This window comes from Microcebus murinus, unplaced genomic scaffold, assembly GCF_040939455.1.
Source record: "Microcebus murinus isolate Inina unplaced genomic scaffold, M.murinus_Inina_mat1.0 scaf087_hap2_Mmur4.0, whole genome shotgun sequence".
Classification (NCBI taxonomy): Eukaryota; Metazoa; Chordata; class Mammalia; order Primates; family Cheirogaleidae; genus Microcebus; species Microcebus murinus.
Window position 1 is genome coordinate 23,718 of NW_027439033.1, and position 9,095 is coordinate 32,812.

The 9,095-nt window shown below is 63.9% G+C and overlaps 3 non-coding genes across 3 annotated transcripts; all 3 read left to right on the forward strand.

The window, feature by feature from the left end:
- Positions 1-159: 159 nt before the first annotated feature.
- On the forward strand, positions 160-278 carry LOC142869541 (5S ribosomal RNA). The gene has a single exon (XR_012918120.1). It is a non-coding gene; the product is annotated as a 5S ribosomal RNA (ribosomal RNA).
- Positions 279-3,802: 3,524 nt separating this feature from the next.
- On the forward strand, positions 3,803-3,921 carry LOC142869542 (5S ribosomal RNA). Its single transcript, XR_012918121.1, has one exon. It is a non-coding gene; the product is annotated as a 5S ribosomal RNA (ribosomal RNA).
- A 3,538-nt stretch (positions 3,922-7,459) lies between these two features.
- On the forward strand, positions 7,460-7,578 carry LOC142869543 (5S ribosomal RNA). The gene has a single exon (XR_012918122.1). It is a non-coding gene; the product is annotated as a 5S ribosomal RNA (ribosomal RNA).
- Positions 7,579-9,095: the final 1,517 nt, after the last annotated feature.

Below are 9,095 nucleotides of genomic sequence, written 5' to 3' on the forward strand. Positions count from 1 at the left end.
TGTCACCCCCGTCCCTCGGAGCCCGCCGGACCCGGCCGGTGAACTCAACAGGCCCGGCCCGGCGCGGGTCAGCGCCGGTGCGGGGCCTGGGGCGGGAGGAGGCGGCGGGGAAGCGCAGAGAGGCTCGGCTTCTTGAGCGGGGCAGGGGCGCCCTCCGCCGTCTAGGGCCACACCACCCTGAACGCGCCCGACCTCGTCTGGTCTCGGAAGCTAAGCAGGGTCGGGCCTGGTTAGTACTTGGATGGGAGACCGCCTGGGAATACCGGGTGCCGTAGGCTTCTTCTTTTTTTTTTTTTTTGTTTTGCCTCTTGTTCTGTCCCCTCTCTGGGAGCGAGGCGGCGGCCCGGGGTGGGGGTCACCCCCACCCTCAGCGCCCGCCGCGGTGCCTGGCGCCCCAGCCCGCACCGTGGGGCCTCCTCTTGTCCCAAGCCGCGACACCGCCGTCACGCGGCAGCATGCGTGGCTTCTGGACTGTCAGGTCTCAGACCAAAGGTCTGCTCTGTGGGAACCGACACGCTGGAGGAAACCTTGAGAGTCTGAGAGGGGAGGGAGTTCCAGAAGAAGGCCAGGATGTCATTTGGAGGGAGTATGTGACCAGAACTCGTCCCGTTGCTTTTGGGGTTCTATGGGCTACACGTAGGAATCTTTGGTGGTGGCACCTGATGTTGGGGGATCCGGAGTCGCACCCAGACCTGCTCCACAGGCCTCCTTTTACTTTTCTCTTCGGATTCATTATTTTTAAAAAGTGTCTCTTATCTCTATGATTGCATTTTCTTTTCTCTCTCTTTTCAAGCAGATGATGGGAGTCCAAGTATTAAGGTGACATGTGTTGCCCGTGCCCCCCTCCCCCCTGTGTTCTTATTCATTTACCTCTGATGTCGTTCCAGCGTATTGTGGGGGTACCAATGTTAGGGTCGGGTACGTTGCCCTCTCCCTGCCTCCCCCCTCGGGTCAGAGCCTCAAGTGCGCCCATCCCCCAGTCGGTGCGCACCCACCCCATTCCTAATGGAGGTGTATGCCCATCCCCTCCCCCCACCCGCCCGACACCCACCCGATGAAGGTGATTCCTCTGTGTCCACTTAGGTGTCCATCGGTTCGTACCCATTTGCTGGTGAGCGCGAGCACGTGGTGCTCGTGTGTCCATTCTTGGGCTACCTGGCTTACTGGAACGGGTTCCAGCTCTGGCCAGGAGAACCACGAGAGGTGCCCTCTCACCGCTGCTCCTCCTAGCTGAATAGCACTCCGTGGTGTCCACGCGCCACATTTCATTTACGCACTCGTGGGTCGATGGGCACTCGGGTCGCTTCCAGGTCTTTGCGATTGTGACTTGTGCCCTGACTCTAACCCTAACCCTTACCCAGCCCGTCTCCTCCTCGGCCCCTGCCTGACTGACTCCTTCCCGCCCGGCCTGTCACCTGTCACCGTCCTCTGCCCCTGCCTGACACGCTCCTCCCCGCCCGGGCCGTCACCGTCCTCGGCCCCTGCCTGACGGGGCTCCTCCGTCGCCTGGGCCTTCCAAGGGCTTGGTGTGGACGCTGGTTCCAGGACGCCCTCCCAGGAACCCGGTAGCAGGGCGGCCGCAGCGTCTCGCGCCACCCAACCGTCCGCCGGCCGGCGGCCGTCGCTAAGTGGCCTGCGGGGGACGTGCCCCCACTGTGGGGCGGGCGCCCAGCCTGGTGTCTTCTCCGAGGCCCCGTGGCTGCTTTCACCCCCCCCCGCAAGGGGAGAGCCGCGGAGGTGGGGACCGCCTCCTCGTGGGGACGTACACCCAGCTCTCCACGTCGGATTCCGGGGCTCTCTGTCCTGCCAGAAGGCCCAGCTGGCCTGCGGGTCCTTAGAGTGGCAAAAACATCCGAAAACTGAGATTGAGGGTCCGGTGGTTGTCTGCACTTTTGTGCTGGGCACCCCAGGGAGGCCCGGGGGCTGGCTGGACGACGCGGTCTGCTGGGCAGGGGGGGGGGTTTGGAGGAGCAACTGATGCCCTTTGCACTTTGGGTAGCAAGTGTCTGAGGTGTCTCTGAGCCCTGCGCCATGTCGGGGGTGGGGGGTGGGAGGTCGGTGGGGGTGGAGGAGCAGGAGGAGGAGGAGGAGGAGGTGGGAAGGGCCGTGGCCTGCAGTCGTCTTCCCGGGGTGGCTTCTTCCACAGGCTGCTTGGCCTGGGCTCCCTGCACCTGGGCCTTTGGAGGACTGGCCCTGTGCTTGCCAACGCTTCCCCTGCAGGGACCCAGAGCTGGGAGGTTGCATCTCTCAGCCCTGGGTCGGGCAGAGCCCCAGCGGGCCATGCCCACAACCTCTCTCAGCACGGGTCCCCCAGAAGGCTCCTTTGGGACCAGGATTCTCTTGCGGGTGACTCTTTAAGGTCTGGCCCCTGGATGGAGGGGCACCAGGAGTAGAGGAGCAGGAAGGGGAAGGGGGTGGCCATGCGAGGGGACACTTTCAGGCCAAGTCCCAGCTTCAGCCTGATCCTCCTGGGAACCCCGGGGTGTACGTCACACCTCCTGGTTGTCCCGCTCTGAGACAAGGAGCCGGGCTTCGCATTCCCCCAGCAGCCAGTCGTGGGCTGAGGACACCTGGGGCGTTGGGAACTCCCTGGCTTCTCCTTGGCTTAACATCTGGAGCTGCTTGTGAATCGTGCCGCCACACACACACCCGAGTGCAGGTGTCTTCTGCACAGACTGCGGGCCTCGCTCTTCTGAATGCCGCTAGCTCGCCACCCACCCACGGGTGAACCTGGTCAGGGTACTTTCTCTCGGGGGCAGACTCTGATCCTGGCGGGCTACCGGTGTTTCTGTTTGCTCGTTTCTTTCTTCCATTTCGGGAAAGGCTTCCTTACTGGGTGTGGAAATCTCCTATGCCTTTCCTCGCCTATTCTGTCAGCTTTAAAATTCTCTTTCAGTTGCCACCCTCACAGATGGATTAGGAAACTCTTTCCGGTGCACTCATTAGTGAAATGACCTCAATGAAGCTGGAATCCAATATCTAATGGCCGATTTTTAGCGAGTCCACACGCCAGGGTGGTCGGGGTCCAATGCAGCCCCGGCCAGGCCCAGGCCCCGGCCCCTTGGACTGGGCCACAGGAGGACACAGAGGAGGGTCCCGGCCCCCCCGGTCGCGTTGCCGGCAGTTCTCCAAGGGCTTGGGCGTTTTCCAGAGGTAGGAGATGGAGGGGACTGATTTCTTCAGCGCCCCACAAACCACGCCACCCCACCCATGGGACACATCCCTAGAGAGAGAGAGAGACGCCCCATACACTCGCTCCCCTCCCCCATGCGCTGTGCCCCAGCCCGGGGCCCGGGGGAATAGGCGGCAGCCCACCCACAGGGTGGGGGGCCCAGCTGAAAGGGGTTGTCGGGGAGGGCGGCCCCTGCCTGGGGTCAAAGGGCGGGCGATCCGCGCGTGCGCAATCGGCGGTGGCGGCGGCGGCGGCGGCGGCGGCGGGGGCGGCCACGAGCTGGGGGTGGGGGGCGGGTAGGTGAAGGAGGCCAGGCGAGGAGAGGAAGGGGGCTGGAAGGTCTCCACCTTGGCGAGTCCAGCCGTGGAGGCGCATCTTGTGTGAGTGTGAGTGTGTGTGTGTGTGTGTGTGTGTGTATAGAGAGACAGCCCCCCACCCCGGCCCACCGCTCCCTGCCCGCCCCGCCCCGCCTGTCACCCCCGTCCCTCGGAGCCCGCCGGACCCGGCCGGTGAACTCAACAGGCCCGGCCCGGCGCGGGTCAGCACCGGTGCGGGGCCTGGGGCGGGAGGAGGCGGCGGGGAAGCGCAGAGAGGCTCGGCTTCTTGAGCGGGGCAGGGGCGCCCTCTGCCGTCTAGGGCCACACCACCCTGAACGCGCCCGACCTCGTCTGGTCTCGGAAGCTAAGCAGGGTCGGGCCTGGTTAGTACTTGGATGGGAGACCGCCTGGGAATACCGGGTGCCGTAGGCTTCTTCTTTTTTTTTTTTTTTGTTTTGCCTCTTGTTCTGTCCCCTCTCTGGGAGCGAGGCGGCGGCCCGGGGTGGGGGTCACCCCCACCCTCAGCGCCCGCCGCGGTGCCTGGCGCCCCAGCCCGCACCGTGGGGCCTCCTCTTGTCCCAAGCCGCGACACCGCCGTCACGCGGCAGCATGCGTGGCTTCTGGACTGTCAGGTCTCAGACCAAAGGTCTGCTCTGTGGGAACCGACACGCTGGAGGAAACCTTGAGAGTCTGAGAGGGGAGGGAGTTCCAGAAGAAGGCCAGGATGTCATTTGGAGGGAGTATGTGACCAGAACTCGTCCCGTTGCTTTTGGGGTTCTATGGGCTACACGTAGGAATCTTTGGTGGTGGCACCTGATGTTGGGGGATCCGGAGTCGCACCCAGACCTGCTCCACAGGCCTCCTTTTACTTTTCTCTTCGGATTCATTATTTTTAAAAAGTGTCTCTTATCTCTATGATTGCATTTTCTTTTCTCTCTCTTTTCAAGCAGATGATGGGAGTCCAAGTATTAAGGTGACATGTGTTGCCCGTGCCCCCCTCCCCCCTGTGTTCTTATTCATTTACCTCTGATGTCGTTCCAGCGTATTGTGGGGGTACCAATGTTAAGGTCGGGTACGTTGCCCTCTCCCAGCCTCCCCCCTCGGGTCAGAGCCTCAAGTGCGCCCATGCCCCAGTCGGTGCGCACCCACCCCATTCCTAATGGAGGTGTATGCCCATCCCCTCCCCCCACCCGCCCGACACCCACCCGATGAAGGTGATTCCTCTGTGTCCACTTAGGTGTCCATCGGTTCGTACCCATTTGCTGGTGAGCGCGAGCACGTGGTGCTCGTGTGTCCATTCTTGGGCTACCTGGCTTACTGGAACGGGTTCCAGCTCTGGCCAGGAGAACCACGAGAGGTGCCCTCTCACCGCTGCTCCTCCTAGCTGAATAGCACTCCGTGGTGTCCACGCGCCACATTTCATTTACGCACTCGTGGGTCGATGGGCACTCGGGTCGCTTCCAGGTCTTTGCGATTGTGACTTGTGCCCTGACTCTAACCCTAACCCTTACCCAGCCCGTCTCCTCCTCGGCCCCTGCCTGACTGACTCCTTCCCGCCCGGCCTGTCACCTGTCACCGTCCTCTGCCCCTGCCTGACACGCTCCTCCCCGCCCGGGCCGTCACCGTCCTCGGCCCCTGCCTGACGGGGCTCCTCCGTCGCCTGGGCCTTCCAAGGGCTTGGTGTGGACGCTGGTTCCAGGACGCCCTCCCAGGAACCCGGTAGCAGGGCGGCCGCAGCGTCTCGCGCCACCCAACCGTCCGCCGGCCGGCGGCCGTCGCTAAGTGGCCTGCGGGGGACGTGCCCCCACTGTGGGGCGGGCGCCCAGCCTGGTGTCTTCTCCGAGGCCCCGTGGCTGCTTTCACCACCCCCGCAAGGGGAGAGCCGCGGAGGTGGGGACCGCCTCCTCGTGGGGACGTACACCCAGCTCTCCACGTCGGATTCCGGGGCTCTCTGTCCTGCCAGAAGGCCCAGCTGGCCTGCGGGTCCTTAGAGTGGCAAAAACATCCGAAAACTGAGATTGAGGGTCCGGTGGTTGTCTGCACTTTTGTGCTGGGCACCCCAGGGAGGCCCGGGGGCTGGCTGGACGACGCGGTCTGCTGGGCAGGGGGGGGGGTTTGGAGGAGCAACTGATGCCCTTTGCACTTTGGGTAGCAAGTGTCTGAGGTGTCTCTGAGCCCTGCGCCATGTCGGGGGTGGGGGGTGGGAGGTCGGTGGGGGTGGAGGAGCAGGAGGAGGAGGAGGAGGAGGTGGGAAGGGCCGTGGCCTGCAGTCGTCTTCCCGGGGTGGCTTCTTCCACAGGCTGCTTGGCCTGGGCTCCCTGCACCTGGGCCTTTGGAGGACTGGCCCTGTGCTTGCCAACGCTTCCCCTGCAGGGACCCAGAGCTGGGAGGTTGCATCTCTCAGCCCTGGGTCGGGCAGAGCCCCAGCGGGCCATGCCCACAACCTCTCTCAGCACGGGTCCCCCAGAAGGCTCCTTTGGGACCAGGATTCTCTTGCGGGTGACTCTTTAAGGTCTGGCCCCTGGATGGAGGGGCACCAGGAGTAGAGGAGCAGGAAGGGGAAGGGGGTGGCCATGCGAGGGGACACTTTCAGGCCAAGTCCCAGCTTCAGCCTGATCCTCCTGGGAACCCCGGGGTGTACGTCACACCTCCTGGTTGTCCCGCTCTGAGACAAGGAGCCGGGCTTCGCATTCCCCCAGCAGCCAGTCGTGGGCTGAGGACACCTGGGGCGTTGGGAACTCCCTGGCTTCTCCTTGGCTTAACATCTGGAGCTGCTTGTGAATCGTGCCGCCACACACACACCCGAGTGCAGGTGTCTTCTGCACAGACTGCGGGCCTCGCTCTTCTGAATGCCGCTAGCTCGCCACCCACCCACGGGTGAACCTGGTCAGGGTACTTTCTCTCGGGGGCAGACTCTGATCCTGGCGGGCTACCGGTGTTTCTGTTTGCTCGTTTCTTTCTTCCATTTCGGGAAAGGCTTCCTTACTGGGTGTGGAAATCTCCTATGCCTTTCCTCGCCTATTCTGTCAGCTTTAAAATTCTCTTTCAGTTGCCACCCTCACAGATGGATTAGGAAACTCTTTCCGGTGCACTCATTAGTGAAATGACCTCAATGAAGCTGGAATCCAATATCTAATGGCCGATTTTTAGCGAGTCCACACGCCAGGGTGGTCGGGGTCCAATGCAGCCCCGGCCAGGCCCAGGCCCCGGCCCCTTGGACTGGGCCACAGGAGGACACAGAGGAGGGTCCCGGCCCCCCCGGTCGCGTTGCCGGCAGTTCTCCAAGGGCTTGGGCGTTTTCCAGAGGTAGGAGATGGAGGGGACTGATTTCTTCAGCGCCCCACAAACCACGCCACCCCACCCATGGGACACATCCCTAGAGAGAGAGAGAGACGCCCCATACACTCGCTCCCCTCCCCCATGCGCTGTGCCCCAGCCCGGGGCCCGGGGGAATAGGCGGCAGCCCACCCACAGGGTGGGGGGCCCAGCTGAAAGGGGTTGTCGGGGAGGGCGGCCCCTGCCTGGGGTCAAAGGGCGGGCGATCCGCGCGTGCGCAATCGGCGGCGGCGGCGGCGGCGGCGGCGGCGGCGGCGGCGGCGGCGGCGGGGGCGGCCACGAGCTGGGGGTGGGGGGCGGGTAGGTGAAGGAGGCCAGGCGAGGAGAGGAAGGGGGCTGGAAGGTCTCCACCTTGGCGAGTCCAGCCGTGGAGGCGCATCTTGTGTGAGTGTGAGTGTGTGTGTGTGTGTGTGTGTGTGTATAGAGAGACAGCCCCCCACCCCGGCCCACCGCTCCCTGCCCGCCCCGCCCCGCCTGTCACCCCCGTCCCTCGGAGCCCGCCGGACCCGGCCGGTGAACTCAACAGGCCCGGCCCGGCGCGGGTCAGCGCCGGTGCGGGGCCTGGGGCGGGAGGAGGCGGCGGGGAAGCGCAGAGAGGCTCGGCTTCTTGAGCGGGGCAGGGGCGCCCTCCGCCGTCTAGGGCCACACCACCCTGAACGCGCCCGACCTCGTCTGGTCTCGGAAGCTAAGCAGGGTCGGGCCTGGTTAGTACTTGGATGGGAGACCGCCTGGGAATACCGGGTGCCGTAGGCTTCTTCTTTTTTTTTTTTTTTGTTTTGCCTCTTGTTCTGTCCCCTCTCTGGGAGCGAGGCGGCGGCCCGGGGTGGGGGTCACCCCCACCCTCAGCGCCCGCCGCGGTGCCTGGCGCCCCAGCCCGCACCGTGGGGCCTCCTCTTGTCCCAAGCCGCGACACCGCCGTCACGCGGCAGCATGCGTGGCTTCTGGACTGTCAGGTCTCAGACCAAAGGTCTGCTCTGTGGGAACCGACACGCTGGAGGAAACCTTGAGAGTCTGAGAGGGGAGGGAGTTCCAGAAGAAGGCCAGGATGTCATTTGGAGGGAGTATGTGACCAGAACTCGTCCCGTTGCTTTTGGGGTTCTATGGGCTACACGTAGGAATCTTTGGTGGTGGCACCTGATGTTGGGGGATCCGGAGTCGCACCCAGACCTGCTCCACAGGCCTCCTTTTACTTTTCTCTTCGGATTCATTATTTTTAAAAAGTGTCTCTTATCTCTATGATTGCATTTTCTTTTCTCTCTCTTTTCAAGCAGATGATGGGAGTCCAAGTATTAAGGTGACATGTGTTGCCCGTGCCCCCCTCCCCCCTGTGTTCTTATTCATTTACCTCTGATGTCGTTCCAGCGTATTGTGGGGGTACCAATGTTAAGGTCGGGTACGTTGCCCTCTCCCAGCCTCCCCCCTCGGGTCAGAGCCTCAAGTGCGCCCATGCCCCAGTCGGTGCGCACCCACCCCATTCCTAATGGAGGTGTATGCCCATCCCCTCCCCCCACCCGCCCGACACCCACCCGATGAAGGTGATTCCTCTGTGTCCACTTAGGTGTCCATCGGTTCGTACCCATTTGCTGGTGAGCGCGAGCACGTGGTGCTCGTGTGTCCATTCTTGGGCTACCTGGCTTACTGGAACGGGTTCCAGCTCTGGCCAGGAGAACCACGAGAGGTGCCCTCTCACCGCTGCTCCTCCTAGCTGAATAGCACTCCGTGGTGTCCACGCGCCACATTTCATTTACGCACTCGTGGGTCGATGGGCACTCGGGTCGCTTCCAGGTCTTTGCGATTGTGACTTGTGCCCTGACTCTAACCCTAACCCTTACCCAGCCCGTCTCCTCCTCGGCCCCTGCCTGACTGACTCCTTCCCGCCCGGCCTGTCACCTGTCACCGTCCTCTGCCCCTGCCTGACACGCTCCTCCCCGCCCGGGCCGTCACCGTCCTCGGCCCCTGCCTGACGGGGCTCCTCCGTCGCCTGGGCCTTCCAAGGGCTTGGTGTGGACGCTGGTTCCAGGACGCCCTCCCAGGAACCCGGTAGCAGGGCGGCCGCAGCGTCTCGCGCCACCCAACCGTCCGCCGGCCGGCGGCCGTCGCTAAGTGGCCTGCGGGGGACGTGCCCCCACTGTGGGGCGGGCGCCCAGCCTGGTGTCTTCTCCGAGGCCCCGTGGCTGCTTTCACCACCCCCGCAAGGGGAGAGCCGCGGAGGTGGGGACCGCCTCCTCGTGGGGACGTACACCCAGCTCTCCACGTCGGATTCCGGGGCT